This window comes from Adiantum capillus-veneris, chromosome 29, assembly GCF_014529385.1.
Source record: "Adiantum capillus-veneris isolate H3 chromosome 29, ASM1452938v2, whole genome shotgun sequence".
In the NCBI taxonomy this organism is placed as follows: Eukaryota; Viridiplantae; Streptophyta; class Polypodiopsida; order Polypodiales; family Pteridaceae; genus Adiantum; species Adiantum capillus-veneris.
The window spans coordinates 22737024-22759245 of NC_140959.1; positions in this window are offsets into that span (position 1 = coordinate 22737024).

Here is a 22222-nt window from a genome sequence, read left to right on the forward strand (position 1 = left end):
GGTCAAAAAACGGCAGGTCGTTTGGCCGGTTGGCCGATGGCCGGTAGGCAATGGCCGATGGCTGGTGGTCGGAAGTCAATGGCCGGTGGCCGATTTCAAAGGAGGACTTGTCTTCTCAAGGGTGGCCACACATGGGCGGATTGGAGGGTCAGATTTGGACTTATCTACACAAGGGCGGCTACACATGGCTACCTCTCATGAGAGAGGGCAGCCCTTTTGGACTATAAAAGGAGGGCATTTATACACACATTTGATAGTGTGAAGTTGATGCAACAAGGTGGGTGTGAGGTGGTGAGAGTGAAGCAAGGTGGGAGCTCCAAAAGGGAATAATCCCTTTGTAACCTACTTCTTGTTTTGAAGTACTAAAGCGGTGGCTGCTTTCTCGTGGATGTAGCCCACATTGGGTGAACCACGTATATCGTGTGTACTCTCTCTCTCTACTCTATCATCTCTTGTGTGTCAAAATTATCTCTCTTCATTAAGTAATCTACTCAATTCTACTAAGCTACGCCCTATTTCCTAACATACCACCTAAAAGTTCATTTTCATACTCTTCAAATAATTCAAGAAAAATGGTCATTTAACAAGAAAAAAGTGTCCTGTTACCATTCTAGTGTTAGCACTTCCGGCATGTCATGCGTGGTGAAGAAAATGGAAGATCATAGTGCCTTGGAGATGGGGTTATTTCTATCTGGAAAGCTGTGAGCTTAGCTAGAGGGGTGGCTTTCTGATCTGATCGACCACAATTTGCTAGCATGAACAAATTTCTGTGACAATTTGATAATGAGGATAAAGATCTCACTCATAAATGGCAAGAGAAGTATCAAGATAAGCCAATATGAGTGCCATGTGTAAGTGAAAAGACATTTTAACTTTGATCTGTGATGGAACATACTTATGTACCCCCCCGTATAGTGTATGCCATACTTCATGCCACATGGCAGTGAAAAAACATTGTAATGGATTTGTTTTGTAATGGAACACTCTATTTTGCCATACTCCATGTCATATGGTAGTGAAAAACATTGTAATTACTTTTCTTTGTGATGGAACAATGTGTTTACCGATGGAAAATATTTCTTTATCCTATTATAGTATACACCTTTTGTTATAGAATCGGAGGAATTATACCTTTTTGTACTCCTCTGGCATCTAGGTAGTAACCATGTATAGATCTCCTAAATTTATTTTTTTAAGAAGGAAAGAAACATCTCTATACCACTGTGTACAAGAGAGCCTTGGAGATGCAAAAAATGTAGCCCATCGCCGAGGGTGTACCATATTGAGAAACAAGTGGATCATAACATATATGCTACTATGTCTACCTCCTCAAGGTGGCATATGGGAGGAGTGAAAAATAAACTACTGGGGTGGCCAAAAGGGACACTAGATCTACCCTCTAAACAAATTGAAAAACATAGGTAATTTGGCCCATCATCTGATAAAAGCATGCATGCGCTCCCCAACTGCCCTTGACGATCCTGAGGGCGACTCCCACTGACTATGCAATGTATGTATCTTATCAACCCAAATGTTAGTTAGAATGCCCACTCTAGTTGATTGATGTGTACCTAGGGCGTGGTGGCAGCGAGCGTAGCATACGTTCCAAAGGGTAATGTTGACCATAGTCCTAAAAAGCTATAGAGATACCGAGGCATATGCTGTATGCTGAGAGTCCCCCTCTGGTAGCATGTAGTTATGAGCATAAAGACTGGATCTGATCCATCTCCTCAAAGAACAAGTGAATCTCTGCTAGTGCATCAACCAAGAAACTCTTCCCTAAAATCAGCTAAAATTCTCCTTGGGGTGTGTGAGGTAGTGGTGTGGTGTCACTGTACTTTCAAAATTCGCTTACTTCCTGCTTCTACTATATGAAATGGTATTTAGTATTGTGCATATATGTTTGTGTACAAAGAGAGTAATGCATACATCATTGAGAAACTTCAAGAGAGATTACGTTTTGGATCTTTTATGAAAAACAAAGTAGATCAGTGAACCAGTACATAAAGTGAGGGAAATTTGTGTGCATAGTTAAAAGAGAAAATGAATTAAGGTCATCAAAGCTACAGATCATATGGAGTGCTATTATAAATAGCCTCGTATGCTTCTGAGGACATCAAGAATGTTCTCCCAGATCGAGCTTTTTCCATTGGTATCTTGATGGCTCTTACAAGGTCGGATTGCAAGCTAGCTTGAGGCTTACTTCATAATAGTTTGAACTCGTAGGGATTTTGTTTTCTTGATCATACCAAAGTCCTCCTCACTTATGCATTTCAAGACAAAGAAATCTGCAAGCTCCTCCATGAGGTGCTATGACAACAAAATTGTCACTTAGGCGGAGGGCAGCGCTCAAAACATTGTGGTGGCCTTCATATGCAAGATTATCACTTTCATCATCAGGTTCAACATCTTCAGTAGATTCAACGGTAATGTGCTCCCACTCATGAAATTAGGCCGCGGGTCGACGACACCAAAAGCTACGAAATGCTGTGAAATGCTTACGTCAATGCGTAGAGCTCTTACCTGCGGTTGCAATGCAACAAACACGATTACAATGTGACAACCGGGGAGGGAGTAGGAAGCGCAAGAAGGAGAGAAGTGAGCGCCGTTAGCTCACGCTGTGTATTTCATTATCCAAAAACTTACAAATAGCTTACAGAAATTGGCTTTTATACCTTAGCCAAGGTTTTTGGTGGTCAAAACTAATAATCTAGGAGCTCTACCAAAGATGGGTAATGACAGGCTGATACAATCTGAAAGCTTGTAGCTGCGGCTCATCAATTACAAGGTTTATTCAAAAAATAGGAGTTACAATATTCCGGATTTATCAAAATAATAAGTGTTTCTACAATAAGAGCTTCGAAAAATGGTATTTGAGTTAGCTTGCTACTAACATTCTCCCCTCCTCGCCTGTGTTGTCCCTTGACGCATCTTTATGGGCTGAAATAGTCTTTGGGTTGACGGCTAGCTAGCGAGGAAGTCTTTAAGTGCATTTAGAGCCTTCTCATATTTGATCTGGCACTTGTAGAAACTGCATAGTGACTCTGTTCTCTAGCTCTATTGCGGAGTAGCCAACGAATCTCGAAGTCAGGTTGGTGATCACTTGCCCAAATATCTTCGTTTGCCAAGTGAAGAACCCTGTGTAGAATGCTTCCTCAAACGCCAACATATTATATGATGGTAAGAACATTCATTGGGCGTAGAAGCCATAGAGGACTTCTTTGGAAGGTTGACTACTAAGATTGTAGCATAAACCTTTATTACCCTCAAGGAACGACATCCACGGGGAACTTGCTTGCTCTGGCTCATGAAATACTTTGATACAGGTGAGCAGCATTTGGCAGATTTTATGTAACATTGCACATGATAAATCTGGTAGACTCTTCAAGAAGGACATGGCGCCCATTAGGGTTTTCACCATGTATTCCTTTATGGCTGGTCCCTTTTCTGGATCTGGCAATCTCTGGTAGTTCAGCCAAGTTGGCCACTTCTTTGTTAGTGCCTCGTGTGCTTTCCAAGTCCTTACTCTTGGTATAGGACAGAAAATGGGGTCTTTTTGTAGACCCATTAGTGCTCTTGTGAACAGAATCAAATACCTTGGATTCTTGTTCAACCAACTCAGCCTCCACTTGGGGTGGTCTTGATCTGCACCCTCTACTTGCATGTCTTTGTAAAGCCTCTCTTTGACTTGGAGCAACTCCACCTTTATCAAAGGATATGGTAGGGATTGTTCGATGCCATTGCACATTGATTTGATTGGGAGTGAGTTGTGTAACATTGACAAAGTGAAGTACTCTCAACTCCCAATCCATTGTTGCTTTCCACTGCTCATCCACCTCTCGTGTAATCTTTTCTCTCAGTGCATCTTCCTCAGCTTTTGACAGCTAGACCATTGACACTGTATCAGTTTCTATTATTTGTACCTAGAATTAATCCTCGCCACCTAGCCCTTCTGCTCGCTGTGTTTACATCTCAGCCAAAGATATTGAGGAAATTTATATCTGTGGCTGTTCTGAAGTTCTCGTCTCTTCTTGAGTTTTTGGTCGTCCATCTCTTAGCACCTCACTAACTCTTTTAAGTTTGGCTATTTATTTTTGCAGCTCTTCCTCTCTTTGCATCCGCATTAAGGCCAAGTCTCTACGTTGAGACTGCTCCAGTTTAAGCTCTAGCTCAAGGCCCTTGTTCTTTTTCTCTAATACTTTGTAAGTAGGTCACCGAGCTCTTCCATCTCCTTTTACTATTTATCCCTTGCTAGCTGATGTTGTTCAGCTTCAGCTTTCAATTCCTGTACTTGCTTTTGTAGATCAGTGATGATGTTTAATCTGTCTTCTAACTCTCCTTGGAGAGAGTCAATCACCATCTCTAGTTCTTTAGCCTATGTGCTACGGCTAAGTGCTGCTGACCGGAGTCTTTCCGTCAAGTCCTACATTTTCTTTGCATATTTGCTAACTTACAGGATTACCTCATTGTTTGATTTCCAATCTTCATTTCTTGCTAGTTGCCTAGATGTCTCGTCGGCAGTCTCTTGTGTCTCTCTTGGCTGCGTTGTGGTGACTGGTTGTTCTTGCCCTTCAGACTGTGGCTGGTCTTCTTCCGCTTTGTCATCCTGAGGCTTTGTGGATGCCTCACCCTCATTTTGCTGTGTAGAGGTAGAAGGTGTTTTTTTGAAATCGTGTTGTCTTGTTCGTTCAAACTTTGTGGTGTCCTCTGGTGCAGGACTTGCTGACCATTTTGGCTCTAGCTCTTACTCTTTGTGTTGCTCTTGTGTAGTAGCTGCTTGTTGTGCAGATTCAGCTGCTTCTCTTTTCTCAGGATCCATATCCTTTATGGGCTTAGTATCTGTGGCTTTATCTGATGGGGATGGTGGTGGTCTTGGCATGGGGTGATCATGATGTTCTAAAGCAGGTGAAGAAATTTGGGGAGATATATCACCTCGTTTATGCTGTGCTTCTCCTTGTGAAATTGCTTCCTTTGCCTTGTTTTACTGCTCCGCCGCCTCCTTAGCTTTCCGTTCTGCTTCTTGGGCTTCTTTCAGCTTCAAAGCTTCTGCTTCCTGATACATTGTTTCTAGTAACTCGATGGGATCTTTTGCCTATTTCGTGGCATGCTGCTTTGTTCGTGGTCCTTTCAATTCAATTGTTACCCACTTTGCCAGGTCCTTGCCTTGTGCTTGGCAGTTGCGTTCATAGGAGTTTTTTCTCTTCCAAACCTCGCCTGCTTCTGTTGCGGCCCCTCCTGATGTGCTACCATGGATTTTCTTTCCATTTTCGTGATTCGTGCTCTTCTTTCCTCATTATTAGAGCTTTCACTACTATGCCATTCTAGCAAGCTCTCAACAGACTCTTCATCAAATTTGTATTCTCTTGGTAGATCTTGTGGCTCAAGGGGAAGGGTGTACTGACACTATCCAAGTGTTATGATTTGGGGAAGGCGGCAAGTTGTGGGCCATGCCAATAGCATGGTAGGCAATTCTGCTCAAAACCTTTGGTGCTCCTAGATATAAAATTTTACTCTCTTTCTTTGTCCCTTTCAATGTGGACAACACGTACTATGCATGGTCAATTGGTTGCGTGGTTGTTGATTTGAGAACTTGTGTAAAGGTTGTGGCAACCGCATGGTTGGGTTTCGTATACCTTCGCGGTCTCTTGGCGAGGAAATGAAAGTGCTGATGATACAATCTTGTAGGCTCTTCCACCTATTTTTGGATGAGATCGGCAAATATTGCAGCAACGGTTTCCTTGGTGAAAGTTCCTACCGTCTTCCTATCCCTTGCCTCATGGTTATTCCTTCTGTTGGCAGTTTGAGAGTATCTGCCACTATCTCTTTTGTAATGATTACCTTGACCTTGTTTCCTTGCTGGTCAGATATCTGAGCGGTTCCATCTTCTTTGATTCTGGACAAGAGCTCATAAGCTTTTTGGAAATCCACTCCACATGGCTCTTGTTCGTAAAACTCTCTGAGCCCAAGCCTTTTGTTGGCTTCTTTTGTGTCGGGATTTGTGGCGACATCATAAACTTCTTTTGGTAGAAGCTACAGTTCTACCTGATGTACTTCTTTGCTCTTGAATCTACTTGTGAACATTGTTGTGTTATGCTCTTCAAGCTGCTCTTTCGACAGGTAGGTTGCTTTGGCATTTTTGACTGAACTGGGGTCCAGTTGTAGGGTGGTAGCTCTTGCAACTTCTCCTTTTGCGAGAGCTTCTTCTTAGCCTTCTCTGCATCTTGATGGCTTTGGTTAAGTGAATAGAGTGTCAAAGTTAGCAATTTTGGCAGATTCTTCTCTGAATTGTCCTTCAGTCTGAAATATTGACAACTTGAGTCCAATTTGCTTCAAATAAATTTTTGAAAATACATAGATGCATAAAAACATGTAAAGATCGAATTTATGAAGTCAAAACAAAAAATTGCAACAAAAGTAAATAATCGTGATTATTTACAGCTGAGTAATTTTTGTAACTTTTTGCAAATGTGACATCATAGGCTTGAGGTATATACCAAATAGATACTCTGAGTGAAATATGGGCTCATTTGGGGGCACAGGATGAAAATGGTGCCATATTTAGGCTTTAGGTCTCTGAAATAGTAGATGTGAAGGAATTTTGAGATTTTGAGCTCCAATTTTGTTCAAACTTGGCTAGTTGGCTTAGGACATCATGTACTTTGGTCCCATGATGGCACAATTGCAAATTTTTCCCATTTTTTGATTATTAACTTTTTCATCAAAATGAACATTTTTTGGTACAAGATGGTTGTAGGCATGGTATAAACTCTGTGTATGTGATATGAGGTGATTTGAATCAAAAAGTGTGGCTCATAACTCAGAAATTGGCTTGCAAGGACTTGTTTTTGTTTTTTGGCAATTTTCCAAGTTTTAATTAATCATTCCGGTTCATACTTGAAATTTGGCATGTAATAGGTGTGTACAAGTGATAGCTAAGGTGATGATACAATCCTCAAGCCAAAATTTTACAAAAGTAAATAATCGCCATTATTTATAGCAGTCATCATTTCCTTGCAAAACTTGTAAATTTTGACCTAAACACATTCTATACACCTAAAACAAGTCCTAAATTGAATTTGGTGAAGTTTGGTCTTGCCGGCATCACTTCGTGCTTTGTCGACTTTGAAATCACCGATTTTTGTGACTACTTGGCCTGTAGTGTTGGTGATGGCCGATTTTTGAAAATCAAAGAAAAAAAAGAAAAAAAACTTATTTTTCCTCTTCTGGAGCCTTGGCGACATTATTGGATGGCTCGGCACCGCCTTGTAAACCTCACGACACCTCTATGGGCATGGCACACCCCCCCCTCTTTCGATTGGCCGGCCTTATCACCCTCATGCCTCTGCTCGAGTATGCTCCAGCCTAGCCCTCTGCCCTCCGTTTCCCTCTCCCTTCTTCCTTTCCGTGTAGTTTATTTCCCCGGCGGGCATTGAATGAAATATTCCCCCCCCTCTCTCTCTCTCTCATTTTCCCTACAAACATCTCTCTAATATCCTCTCACTCTCTCACCCACACACTCCCCCCCCCCCTTACTGGCCACCCTCGGCTAGGAGTGGCCTCGAGCACTCACCCCGACCCCTCCCTCACTCTCCCTCTTGTGCTCCCTTTATGTCGAGCCGCTTGTGAGCTCCCGCTCTCCCGTATTCTTATCCACACCACCGCCCCCTCTCATTACCCTCCCTCCCTTAGTCCGCTAGTATTCTCCCCCTCTCTTCCCCACCCGCTCGCCTCACTCTCCCTCGGCCTCATTTACCCCCTCCCTTGGCCCGCTATCCCCACCCTCTTTCCCCCCCCCCCCAACACCATTGACTTCCCCCCCCTCCTTTCGTCTTTGAGACACCATGCAAGACAGAGAATAAGACACCCCCCCCATCACTCACACACTCTCTTCCCCCCCATGGTGGGCACCCACCATAGAACCCTCTCTCTCTCCTATTCACGCCACCTCATCCACTCTCTCTCTCTCTCTCTCTCTCTCTTCCGTTTTAGCCCGAAGGCGCAACGCAAATTACGGATGCACACCCACACCACACACTCACTCACCCTCACCCACTCCCTCCGTCACACTCTCCCTCTCACCTCCAATCCCCTCTCCCTCCCTTGCGCTCTATTATGGCTCCAGCCCACCCTCTCTCACTCTCTCTCTCTCTCTCTCTCTCTCTCTCTCTCTCTCTCTCTCTCTCTCTCTCTCTCCGTGTGTAAGTTTGCGGTGTTCATATCATCATGGTTTGCATCCTAGCCGCTCAAAGCTAGGTGGTGCCCCTTGTTCACTTTATCGTGACAGGTTCGAGGCGCACCATTTGGCCCCCGGTGTTTTAGAGGCCGTCGGGGTTCGGGGTTTGCTTTACTCCCGTCATTTGGTGCCCCCACTAAGGAGGGATTTCTAAGACCGTTTGGTTACAATGGTGAAAGTGATACCCACTATCAATCATGGACGAATGGATGAAGGAATTTTCTAATTGGAGGAGGGAAGAAGAGGAGATGAAGGAGGCACTAGCTGCCTTCATTGAAGTACTACTACCATGCTGCAGCGTCTGTAAAGAATGAGGATGCAAGAGAGATACACAAGACAAGCACAAAGTACACAGAGATGGAAAGCTTCTTCTTCTTCGTACAGAAAAGAGAGTACAAAATGACTAAGTGCTAAAACTGAAAAGTAGCACATATGTACATGCGGTCACTAAGTGTGAACTCGCTAGAAGTGTACTAGGTTGGCACTATAAGGGTAGTCCAGCTGTAGAATCACTGGCAAAGATCCTCTGTTTCAATCACCTAACGCGCTAGTGAGTAAATGTCGTAAGTGGCCAAGACCCGTAGTGGATGCCAGCTCAAGATGTAGAGCCCGGAATCTCCACACGAGCTCTGCATGTCGCAGAGTCCAAGCATAGTCCGGAAACGTCAAAGCTTCTCATCTCCGAGGGCCTTGGTAAAGATATCCGCTATCTTCTCCTTTGTGCTGACGTAAGCCAAGTCGATGTCTCCCGCCAACACTCACTCTCGAACGTAGTGGTAATGGACCTCTATGTGCTTGGTCCTGGCATGGAACACTGGGTTCCTAGCCAACTGCATGTTGCTGAGGTTGTCACAATGGATGACAATCTTCTGGTCCACCTGCACTCCCAAGTCCTCAAGTAATGTGCGTAGCCAAGCTACCTCGCATGCCGCAACTGCTGCACCTCTGTACTCGGCCTCTGTGCTCGATAAAGCAACCGTAGGCTGCTTTTTGCTGCTCCAAGTAACAGCAGCACTCCCAAAAGTGAACATGAAGCCACTCATAGATCTCCTATCAACAATGCTACCTACCCAATCTGCATCTGTATACTCATACAATGCTAATGATGCATCTGCTGCATCTGTATACCCATACAATGCTAATGGGGCATCTTCTGCATAGAACAATGCATAGTCAAGAGTCCCTTGCACATACCGAAGTGTGCGTCGTACTCCATCCAAATGTGGCTTCCTCGAAAGCTGCATGAACTGACTCTCCAAGCCTATTGTGTAGATCAAGTCTGGCCTCGTGATAGTCAAGTAGATTAGACTATCCACAATCTTCCTGTACATCTTGACATCCTCAACAACATCACCCTTCTCTGCACTCACCTTTGCATTCACATCCAAGGGAATAGAAATTGGCTTACAATAAGCCATACCATACTTTGACAACATGTCCAAAGCATACTGTCTCTGTGACAGCCATACACCCTTTGAAGTCCTAATCACCTCAATGCCAAGAAAGTAGCGCAACTCGCCCAAATATTTCATTTCAAACTCCTGTTTGAGAAGACCCTTCACATGGTCAATCTCCATAGCATTGTCACCAACAATAATAAGGTCACCTACATATATAGTAATGACCACAATCCCCACATCACTCTCACGTACATAGAGTGAATGATCAGCATGAGCTCTCCTAAAACCAATACTGACAAGATACTTGGCAATCCTGTCATACCATGCTCTAGAGCCTTGCTTCAAACCATACAAAGCTTTGAGAAGTCTGCATACATAATCTAGGAATCCTGGATCGACATAACCAGGTTGCTAATCCATATACACTTCCTCTTGCAACTCACCATTCAAGAAGGCATTCTTTACATCCATTTGATGCATAATCCATCCTCTAGATACAGCCACTGCTATGACAGCTCTCATAGTCATCATCTTTGCCACTGGAGCAAAGGTCTCCTCATAGTCTATGCCATACGTCTGTGCATAACCCTTTGCGACCAGCCTTTCCTTGTGACACTCAATGTTACCATCAACCTTATGCTTGGTTTTATACACCCATTTACAGCCAATAGCTTTCTTGCCACTTGGCAATGGCACCAACTCCCATGTGTCATTTGCTTCCAATGCAGCCATCTCTTCATTCATTGCATCATCCCAATGCACATGTCCAACTGCATCCTCAAAACATGTGGGCTCCACATCCTGTATCACCTTAGCCATGTAGTCATGGTGATGCGCTAGATACCCATCATAAGTCAATTTTTGAACTAGATTTCTGACTATGTTAGATCTGCGCGGTCCTGGGTCACTCCTTTGTCCTCTAGCATCTTCTTGTACTTTCCTTACACCAGGTGTCCTGACAGCCGGAATTCCAAATTCCTCATCAAGACTTTGTTCAGAACCATCTGAATCCATGTTTACATGTGAAAAACCTGATGATGCATCAGCCATAAAGGGAGGTTCATCAATCTTTTCTTTTACTTTTCATGATACATTCCCTGTACCTGCTGGTGGAGTAACCTGCGTACGTAGTCTACCATTCCATGGCTTCTCAACAGAGCCACGAGAAGAGGACTCTTGTGGTCCACTCAAAACCTGTGACTGTGGCCTCACATTTTGTACCACCACATCATCTTTTACATCAGCCCCAATAGTGCCATGTGCATTACTGTACCGGCTGCTCATCTCATCAAAGACTACATCTTTGCTCACTCGTAATTCTCGTGTAGTAGGATTGTAGCACCTGTACCCCTTTTGTTCAAGGGAATATCCCACAAGAATACATTTCTCTGCTTTAGGATCCGATTTCCTACGCAACTCATCTGGTACATGCACGTAAGCTATGCATCCAAACACTTTCCAAGTGTGCCAAATCAGGCTTTGTACCTGTAAACTTTTCCTCAGGTGTTACATCATGCACCACCGTTGTAGGTGTCCTGTTCATAATGTACACAGCTGTATTTACAGCTTCAACCCAGAAATGATGAGGCATGTTCTTCTCATTCATCAATGCACGTGCAACCTCTGCAATGTGCCTGTTTTTCCTTTCTGCGACCCCATTCTGCTATGGAGTATATCTGCATGTAAATTGCCTACGTATACCATGCATTCGCAGAAAATCTGAAAAATCATTGGAGAAGTACTCTCCCCCTCCATCTGACCTCAATGTCTTGATTTGCATATCTGTCTCCTTCTCAATCATGACTTTGAAGTCCTGAAAGTGACCAAACACTTCACTTTTGTTACGCATGAAGTAGACCCATACTTTCCTTGTATGGTCATCAATGAAAGAGACATAATACCTGCAACCATGTATACTTGTAGTATCGGTTGGACCCCAAACATCTGTGTGCACCACTTCAAGTGGATTTTTACATACAATGCGCTCATGTGGAAATGAGCCCTTTGACTATTTTCCAAACTGGCATGCTGCACACACTTTATGCATACCATCTACCTTGAATTTGGGCAAGCCTTTTACAATCTGTTTTGATTGCATGCTATACAATCTTTGTTCATTGACATGGCCAATGCGTTTGTGCCAAATGTCAACATCAGCCACAACACTTGTGCCCTGTGCAAATAAGGAAGCTTTTACCTCAGGCATGTCTACATTCAGCGTAAACATTCTGCCCACACATTTGCCCTCTGTGATGAGCTTACAGCCATTCTGGAAATCTTCTACATAACAGCCATTTGGATTGAAGTGAACCTGCAAACCCTGCTCAACCATTTGTCCAACAAAAACAAGATTCTTTGTAATGTTTGGGACATGAAGTACATTTGCTAATTACTTTGATTTTCCACTCTTTGTATGTAGGGGTATGTCCCCTACATCAGCAATGGGGTGAGCTGTGTCATCTCCTGTCTGCACATAGCCTGTCACATCTGGTTTGCGCATATCTCTAAACCACTCTCCAGGAGATGTCATGTAATTAGAGGCACCTGAATCCACATACCAAACATCATCTTGGGTGGAATTCTCTGCAGTGATTGTATTCACTACATGCTGCATAACAAACATGCGCTCGCTTTTGCTGTCATCTGCATCTCTGCTAGTAGATGCATAGTTGCCCTGTTCTCTCTTTCCACTTGCTTTTCCCTTTGGATAGTCATGTGACATGTGACCTCTTTCACCACAAGTCCAACATTCTCTGCTATCTAGAGTATGTTGCTGCCTGCTTGATCCTGCACCACGACCTCTTTGACTCCCCCTGCCTTGAGACTTGTTTCCCCTGCCACCTGTATTGTTTTGATTTGATTGACCTTCTTGAAATTGGCCCTTGCAACCCCTTAGGCGTCGACCACGACCTCTACCTCTACCTCTGTTGGAGTTAGAATAGAAGGCCTGTTCAGAATTATTTCTGCCATGAGAAGAAGATGTATCAAGATTCTTCTCCTCAAGAATAAGCATAGAAATCAAATCTTGGAACACGGGGATGTCGTCTCTTGTATTCATGGAAGACCTAAAATGTACATACTCATCTCCTAGACCATCCAAGCATGCATGGACAATGTCATCGTCTTCCACTGAGACTTTAATAGATCCAAGAGCCTCAATGATACTCTTGATCTTCAAGGCATAATCATTGATGGAGAGGTTGTTCCTCTTAACCTGATTTAGCTCCGACTTTAGTTGAAGCTTCATGGCCTTGGTGCTCACCTCGAACACTCTGCCTAAGTTTTTCCATGTAATGGCGGGGGTTCTAGCATCCTGTAGATAGCCCATCACTGTGATGCTCATAGAAAGACAATACATCACATTGCTCTGGCCTTGTTTCCAGTCCCTCAAAGCTTTTCTTTGTTCTGCTGTAGCATTTGCCTCGGGAATCTCTGGTTCCTTTTCATTGTCTCCTTCTACATAGTCCCAATAGCCTTTTCCTTTTAGGAATTTTTTTATTCTGAACTTCCATGCAGGGTAGTTATTTTTCTCAAGCTTCTCAGTAACAATCTGACTGAAACCATCAGACATCTTGAAGCACTAAGACAAAATAACTGCAATCTGCAAAAACCTGCAATCTGCTGAACCTGCTATCGTGGTACCTGTAACGCTTTCTACACTCAACGAGTGTCCACAATCAAGCGTACATACAACCACTGTACTTGTACATTAAATCTCTGTGTACTACACTTTGGAGACCTGTTTAGAAACTTGTACGAAAAACCCCTAAAGACTTGTTCGGCATCTGGTCGTGGATTACGAACGAAGGGATTGTGATGCTCTTGCTCTCTTAGCCTCTCTTGCCTGCACTAGGCTCTGATACCATGTAAAGAATGAGGATGCAAGAGAGCTACACAAGACAAGCACAAAGCACACAGAGATGGAAAGCTTCTTCTTCTTCGTACAGATTAGAGAGTACAAAATGACTAAGTGCTAAAATTGAAAAGTAGCACATATGTACATGCGGTCACTAAGTGTGAACTCGCTAGAAGCGTACTAGGTTGGCACTATAAGTGTAGTCCAGCTGTAGAATCACTGGCAGAGATCCGCCATGTCGGTCACCTAACACTCTAGTGAGTAAATGTCGTAAGTGGCCAAGACCCGTAGTGGATGCCAGCTTAAGATGTAGAGCTTGACATCTCAACAACGTCTCCAGTATTCAAGAGGTAAATTCTCCATCTTGTCTTGCTCGTTCTAACCATAAATTGAGAGCATCAGGTGGGAGGTCGGTGAAGTTCCATCACTATTGTCAACCAAGACACGTTGTCAATGAGTGCCAGCAACGAAGGCAGCGAAAGGGCTGAAATTGTCTACATTGACATTCATCGCGAAGAAGTCATTCACATCAAACAAGGGAAGAAAATGGTGAGGCCTCTTTTCCCTAAAGAAACTGCAGTCAAAGTTATAACTCCAAAGTGGCCTAAAGGGGCTGCTGGAGCCAAAGGTAAGGAGAAGTTAAGACAATCTAGAAACACATGACCCCGAAGGGAGAATCATCTGGCCAAGCAAGTGCTTCAAGCTCAGAAAGCCGGGTTGTACCCAACTTGCCAAAGAGGAAGTCATCCGAAGCTAAGCGGCGGAAGGTCGCCTACCGATTTGCACGACGCATGCGAGTGCTACCAATCCACTTCGACAATCCTGAAGAAGAAGTGGTAAGAAGATTCCCATGTCCTACGAAAGAGTGGTTCGGTTACTACTCTCGCTGTTTTGGAAAGCGAGTGGAGGACATTCCTCCTCTCCCTGTACAACTTATCCTGAACAATCTCTCTACCACGGGTGAAACCTAGTGGGCTGGGGATGAGTTGCAACTAAATGGAGTAGAATTCATGCAGCACGCCGACTACGGAAATTACCTGCAATTGCTACTAGCTAAGAGGCTGGGAGTGGTCAGACGCGTCGCCATCACCCCGTACGTGCTGAGCAACGAAGGAAAGGTAGAGCCCATGAAAGGCGACGACCTCTTATGGATGTGTCGACTCATCAATACTGGCATGGTAAGAGTATAAGTAAGTATTTCACCCTCTGTGCATGATGGAAAACGGGCCGACGGCATTCCCGTTTAGATTCCTGCAGCATATGCATGTGAATATCTATGTAAATAGGAAAGTCTTCTACCAACAGAAGATTGTATACCTATTCGGTGCGGCGGTACTAGGAGAAATCCTCAATTCCCCGAACCCTATCATTATCCCCATATTGGATTACCATCATTTCTTTATTGTTTCTATCTTTATCCTGTTTTAACCTATCCACCCACCCCTGTAAAAAGACGCTATGAGCCGCTACTGTTGTTAATGGTATATAAAAAAAAAAGTTTTAATTTCCTGAGTCACTACCATGGCAAGTGTTTCTTTCCCCGCGTTCAGTGGAAAGAAGGGAGAGGATCTCACCACCGACTTTTTGGATGATTTCGACATTGCTTGTGTCATCTCCAACAAAGATGATGACGCTTCACGACTTAGAATTTTTCCTCTACTAATGAAAGTAGAGGCCAAGTCTTGGTATAATGCATTGCCCCAGGCTACCAAGAATGCATGGATGTGTTAAGGGCTGCTTTTGTAAAGAGGTTTGGTGGAGGCACAACCTCGGAGAAGCTATACTGACAGAATTAAAGGAGGGTCTGCTGGAGTATGCCACCTACGAGTCCAAATTTGTGGACTTATGGGAGAGATGGGTTGCCTCACTGGAGGAGGCAAAGGAGCACCTAATTTCCTAAAGAAGGACCGTTTCATTGCTGGTCTATGGTCGCCGCTTAGAGAGAAGGTGAAGGGAAGGTTTCTTGCAACATATGAGTTGGCAGTCGAAGTAGCCCGCCTTAAAGACAAGAAGCTGCGCATGCAAGCAAGAGTAAACGCGTCCAAGGAAACAAGCTCGGCCCGACCAACCCCAGTGACTGCAACAGCCAATCATAGAGTCCAACCGCAAGAGGCATCAGAAGAGTAGCAAGACCTACTGAGTCGCATCACCATCCAACTAGAGAGTTTATCTGTGCATCTGGTGCAGCAAGGGCATGCACCTGGTAGGAATCCAAAACAAGGAAGAGGACAACAAAGACAGAACCAAGAGTACCACTATTACAACCGCGGGGAAGATGGCCATGAAATGTACTACTGCCCACACCCAAGGAGACAGAATTTCAATAGAGGGGGGAGACGGAATTCAACCCACCACAAAGCAAAACACCACCACCATAGGCAACCAAGACCAATCCCACCGGTCAAAAATCCACCAAGACCCAACAACCACCACCCCAACCTCTCATTCCACCACTACGCCCACCACCTGCTGTGAACGACAAGCGATGAGTGTTATTAGCTTGGAGGCTAAAGGAAAGGCAAAGGTAGAACAATCAGTTTGAGAGAAGCACAAAGGGAAAGCGAAGGTAGAAGAAGTGGATGCTATGGGAGTGAAGCGTGCCTGGCACGAGGAAGCATCTCAAAGGGAAGAGAATATAAAAGGGAAGGCCGAGTCTAGCAAGCAAGCAGCTAAACAACAACGGAAGATAGACATCGTGGACTTCTCACTAGGTGAGTATGCAAAACCCTATGACTTAGTTCAGGATGTGTTAATGCAGGGCCCAAAGATAACTTGGCCCCAATTACTCCACCTTGCACCAAGGATGAGGAGGCAATGGACAAAAATGGTAAGTACCAGGAAATCAAGACCCAGGATAGCTGGGGCTATCTCTAGACGGGATCTCGACGACATCCTACCAACCATGGACGCTCACATCAAGGGGAAACGAGTCTCAAATGTCTACATAGATGGCGGCGCGCAAATATGCATCATGAGTGAAAAGATGATACACCATCTAGGTGTAGAGGTAAGTAGGCTGGCACCCTGCCAAGACAAGATGGCAAACAATGTAAGAGTGAAATGCGTGGGCATTGTAAATGTGGTAAAAGTAAAAGCATTCAATACAGAAGTGGAAGTAGACATCTTCGTCATGCCACACAAAGGGGAGGGCTACCCCATCATTCTTGGGAGGCCTTGGCTTATGGCTATGGAAGCTAAACAAGACTGGAGCACCGGGATGATTCAAATGAAGGACGCTAAAGGTAAGTCCATATTCTACGACATGAGGACTGGAAAGCAGTGCAACATGATCTTGGAGGCTTCAGAAGATGAGTCCACCATCGACTATTCGTCTACCTCAGGAGACGACCACCAACAATGGAAGTGACAGTAGCATCGAAGTGATGGGGGTCATTCTTAAAGACCCAAAAAGATTGACACAATCTGAAACACCCCTACAAACCAAGAGGGATCATCAGGTATGCAATCCTTGGAGGATGCAGGTAAGTTACAGAAAAATGCTCTCAAATGAGTTAACCAATGAAGAAAGGAAGGAGTATGTCTCCATGCTAGGTAACCTAAATATTTTGTTCATTGATGACTATGATAAGATCACAGGAATTACAGTAGTGCAACACCACATAAAACTCAAGGAGGGTAGTAAACCCATAGTACAAAAGCTCAGAAACTTGGAGTAATCCAACAAGAGGCATTTCTTAAAGAAGTGAGAATTTTGCTACAAGTAGGTTTCATCTACCCTGTCGAAGACTCAGAATGGGTCTCCTCAATAGTAGTCACACCAAAAAAAAAGGTAAGTGGAGAGTCTGTGGATTATAAACCTCTCAATGCAACCACAAAGAGGGATTACTTTCCCCTCCCATTCTAGGATGAAATACTCATTGAGGTGGAAGGTCACGAGTGATACACAGTGTGCGATGGCTACTCAGGATACTTCCAGATTAGCATTGCAGAGGAAGATCAGAAGAAGACAATCTTCATCACACATTGGGGATGTTTTGCCTACAGAGTGATGCCGTTTGGCCTCACTAACTCCCCGGCCACATTTCAGCGCTTTGTGACTTTTGTTTTCCAACCCTACTTTGGAAAATCAATACGGGTTTTCATAGATGATTTTTGCATCTATAGTTCACGAGACCTTCAATAAAGCAAAGTCTATGATGGCTTAACCAGGTTACAAACCTTGGGTGGCCAGCTCAATGTGGATAAGTGTCATATTGGTGAAAGAAAAGTCACTCTCCTTGGTCATGTAATTTCAGCAAAAGGGATCGAGGCTGACCCTAGCAAGATTCAATCCCTGGTATCTTTGTCGTCACCCACCACCGCTAATCAGCTAGTTTCTTTCCTTCAAAGGTAAGATACTTAAGCAGGTTCATTCACTTGCTATCTCAAGTGGTCCTTCCCCTACAACAACTCAACCAGAGGGATGTCTTCTCATGGAGTGAAGAGAATGAGCAACAGTTTAATGAGGTAAAGCAAATCCTAGCTAAGCTTCCCACTATTTCACCTCCTAAGTGGGATGAGCCATTTTATGTGAACCCTAGTGTGGGAAGTGATACACTCGGAGCCGTGCTAATGCAAAAGGACCCCAAAACTTCTTTCGTGCGTCCTATTTACTTCTCTAGTCGGGTCATGACCACGTCAAAAAAAGGGTTTACCGAAGTAGAACACATGGTTCTAGCACTAATGTTTTCTACCACAAAGTTCCGCTCCTATCTCCTACCTAGACCCTTTGTAATCCTGACAATGAAAGAGGTTTTTACATATGTAATGCGAAACATGGATGTCTCATCTAGGATCTCAAAGTGGTTGATTAGATTACAAGAGTTTGACTACACCATGCAAGTAGAAAACTCCATCAGGGCTATTTTAGCGGGAATTCTCACTCATCGCCATTATGAGAAGAAGCTGAAGGTCAACATGGAAGCAAAGGAAGAAACACCGATGGTAGAGAGTCCTAGGCTGGAAAGAGCTCACTCTCTTTTCTTTGATGGAGCATACAAGAGAACAATGGATCAGTCTGCAGCAGGCATAGTCATTTTCAATGAACAGCAAGAAAGAATGTTCTCCATTGGGCAGTTATTACACTCCCACTCCAACAACGAAGCAAAATATGCAGCCCTAATTCTTGGGTTGGAACAATGTATTTCACAAGGAATTCAACGCCTAAATGTGTTTGGTGCTGCTTTGCTTTTGATAAAGCATATAAATGGCACGTGGGTTTGTAAGAATCAGGTTTTACTTAGGCAACTACGCCAAGTTAAGGACCTTCTAAAGAAGTTTGAAGTAGTGGAACTATTTCATGTCCCGAGAGCAGAAAATCAGGAGGCAGATGCTCTAGCCAAAGAAAGAATACAAGACGTTTCCGTAGGAGCAATCAAACTAAAGCTACCCCTCTTCCAAGGTAGTGATGCTATGCCTGATATCGTCAATTTTTTAGATACGGGAGAATGTCCGAAAGGATACATCAAAGGCCAGAAACAGTGGCTGGTAAGGAAGGCTACTAGGTACCGCCTTGTAAACGACCACTTGTATTGTAAGGGCAAGGATCAAATTCTCAGGTGGGTGCCAGCCTCCAGTGAGATCACAGAGGTAATTTCAAGTTGCCATGATGGCGTCTGTGGCGGTCATTTTTCTCTAGATATCACCAGTAGGAAGATTCTACAAGCGGGATACTCTTGGCCTAGCTTGAACAGGGATGTACACCATTGGTGCAAAACATGTAAGGCTTGGCAAGTGGCCAGCGATCGCACATTAACCTACGAGCCACAAACTCCTATCATCTCATATGGTCCATTTGAGAAATGGGGAATAGATGCAATCGGTCCTTTACCAAGGGCCCAATCATGTAAACTGTACATCATAGTGGGTGTAGACTACATGACTCGATGGGCAGAAGCAACAGCCACCACCCCCATTACAGCCCGAGAGGTAGCAAAGTTCATTTTTGAGCATATTTGTTGCTGTTTTGGCACTCCTCTTGAGATAATATCAGATAGAGGACTAGGATTCAGAGGTGATTTGGTGGGATAACTGATGAAGAAGTTAGGCATCGCATGCCGACATTCCACACCATACTATCCACAATGCAATGGTTTGGTAGAGAAGGTAAACGAAATGATTTGCAAAATCATCACAAAGCAAGTGAACAATCACACAGGGGACTAGGATAAACATCTCATGGCAACTCTTTGGGCCTAAAGAACAACGTTCCGAACATCACTAGATTTCACCCCTTTCCATCTAGTTTATGGGAAGGAGGCAATTCTACCCATTGAGGTACAGATAGCCATCTTACGAGTTTTGGCTAGCCAAATACATCGTCCGATTGTAAATCTCCGAAACATATTGGATCTGGAGGGACTCCAACTAGATAGGGAAGAAGCAATTAATCACTACGTAGCGCAGGTAGAATGACGCCGGGTCACTTTCAATCAAGGGCTTAAAGAAAAGGGACTGAAAAAAGGTATGCTAGTGCTGAGATACGTCAGTAGATTCGATACCAGGAAGGACAAGAAATTTCAACCTAGATGGGAAGGGCCATTCATCATCAAGAAATGCTATGACAACGACAGCTATAAGCTGATGGAAGCAGATGGGAGAATTCACAAGACTAGGGTCAATGGATGGAAACTGAAAAGGTATTTTCCTAGGTTTGATCCAGAATGCATGCTAGACATTCCAAAAGACGGAGAACCCTCTAACTCCACAGTTGAAGATACAAAGGAAGGGCTAGAAGCATGAATGCCTCTAGCCAAAGGGAGAGGGCTAATGATGGCCGATTTTTGAAAATCAAAGGAAAAAAAAAGAAAAAAAACTTATGTTTTCTCTGTTGGAGCCTTGGCGACACTGTTGGAAGGCTCGGCACCGCCTGGTAAACCCCACGACACCTCTACGGGCATGTCACACCCCCCCCTTTCGATTGGCCGGCCTTATCACCCTCATGCCTCCGCTAGACTATGCTCCAGCCTAGCTGGCCGCCCTCGGTTTCACTCTCCCTTCTCCCTTTCCTCGTACTTTATTTCCCCAGCGGGCATTGAATGAAATATTTTCCCCCTCTCTCTCTCTCTCTCTCATTTTCCCTACAAACCCTCTCTCTAATATCCTCTCATTCTCTCACCCATACCCCCCCCCCCCCCTCTTACTGGTGACCCTCGGCTAGGAGTGGCCTCGAGCACTCACCCCGAACCCTCCCTCTCTCTCCCTCTCATGCTCCCTCTGTGTCGAGCCGCATGTGAACTCCCACTCTCCCGTATTCTTATCCACAGCCCACCCCCTCTCATTCCCCCCCCTCCCTTGGCCCGCTAATATTCTCCCCCTCTCTTCCCCAACCCTCGCCTCATCCTCCCCTCGGCCTCATTACCCCCTCCCTTGGCCTCTATCCCCACCCTCTTTCCCCCCCCCCCCCCCCCACCCACCCCCCCCACCCCCCCCCCCCCCCCCCCCCCCCAAACACCATTGACTCCCCCCCCCCCCCCCCCCCCCCCCCCCCCCCCCCCCCACCCCCCCCCCCCCCCCCCCCCCCCCCCCCCCCCCCCCCCCCTCTCGTCTTTGAGACACCATGCAAGACAGAGAATAAGACAGCCATAGAACCCTCTCTCTCCTATCCACACCACCTCATCCCCTCTCTCTCTCTCTCTCTCTCTCTCTCTCTCTCTCTCTTCCGTTTCAACCGGAAGGCGCAAAGAAAATTACGGATGCACACCTACAGCCTTCGGGTTCGGGGTTCGCTTTGCTCCCGTCATTGGTTAGTCACTTTTAAGGATTTGAACTTGTCTGCAACATAGTCGTGAAGCAACTCATCTAATTTTGGCCCATTGAAAGTCAATTTGACCTTGTATATCAAAATTGACACTTTGTAGCCTTCAAGCCATTTTTTCTTTTTGAGGGCTTGGCTTGATTGATTTTATGAAACCAATCATATACATTGTGTATAGACCTCGTATGCAAGCTGTCTGTGGACTTAGAATGCAGTTTTGGCATCAACCAAAAACCTAGCTTTTCTACTTGGGACCCCCTCGACCCTTGAGAATGGTCAACTGTTTATAAATTCAAGATGATTAAAATAACAGGTGCTGCCAAAATTCAAATTTCATGATCGGTTACAAAAGAGCCTATCACAAAAATCTTTCGACCATATGGAAGCTATTTGATTATTTAGATGGGGGAAAAAACTATAATATTTGATGATAGTCCATAGCGAGTGATGTGGAAATATGCAAGGAACTTTTATGATTTTTCCAAAGTTTTGGAACCAACCTACTCAATTGCTTCAAAAAAATTTAAAAGATGGAATTGTTCCATGGTTATGTGGTTGGTTGTATGCTAAAGACCAGAGAGACTATTCCCTAAGAAATTTTGTAATGTTCCTTTCAGAGCCTGAGACTCGCTATGTAATGCAATGCTATAATGTCTGAAAGGATTCAAAATCCTAAGAGAAGGAAGCTATCTTAAGTGTACTAGCTAAGTATTCTAAATAGCATCTACCAAGTATTTGGCATTGTGTAATTTTCAAATTTTAAACGTGATGGAAAGTTGTGCAATAGCTTGAAAAATCTTTAAAATATTTTTTTATATGAAGTGCAATCCTATTGTGAGGAGACTTCTCTCATTCAAGTTTTTTTGGTTTCATTTGTTTATGCTTCTATGGTATTCGTAACTTTTTTCTTCTTAGTAATTGTCTTTATTAAGAGATGCAAACAATCAGAATGTTCTTGACATTTGGTAGTGTTACAA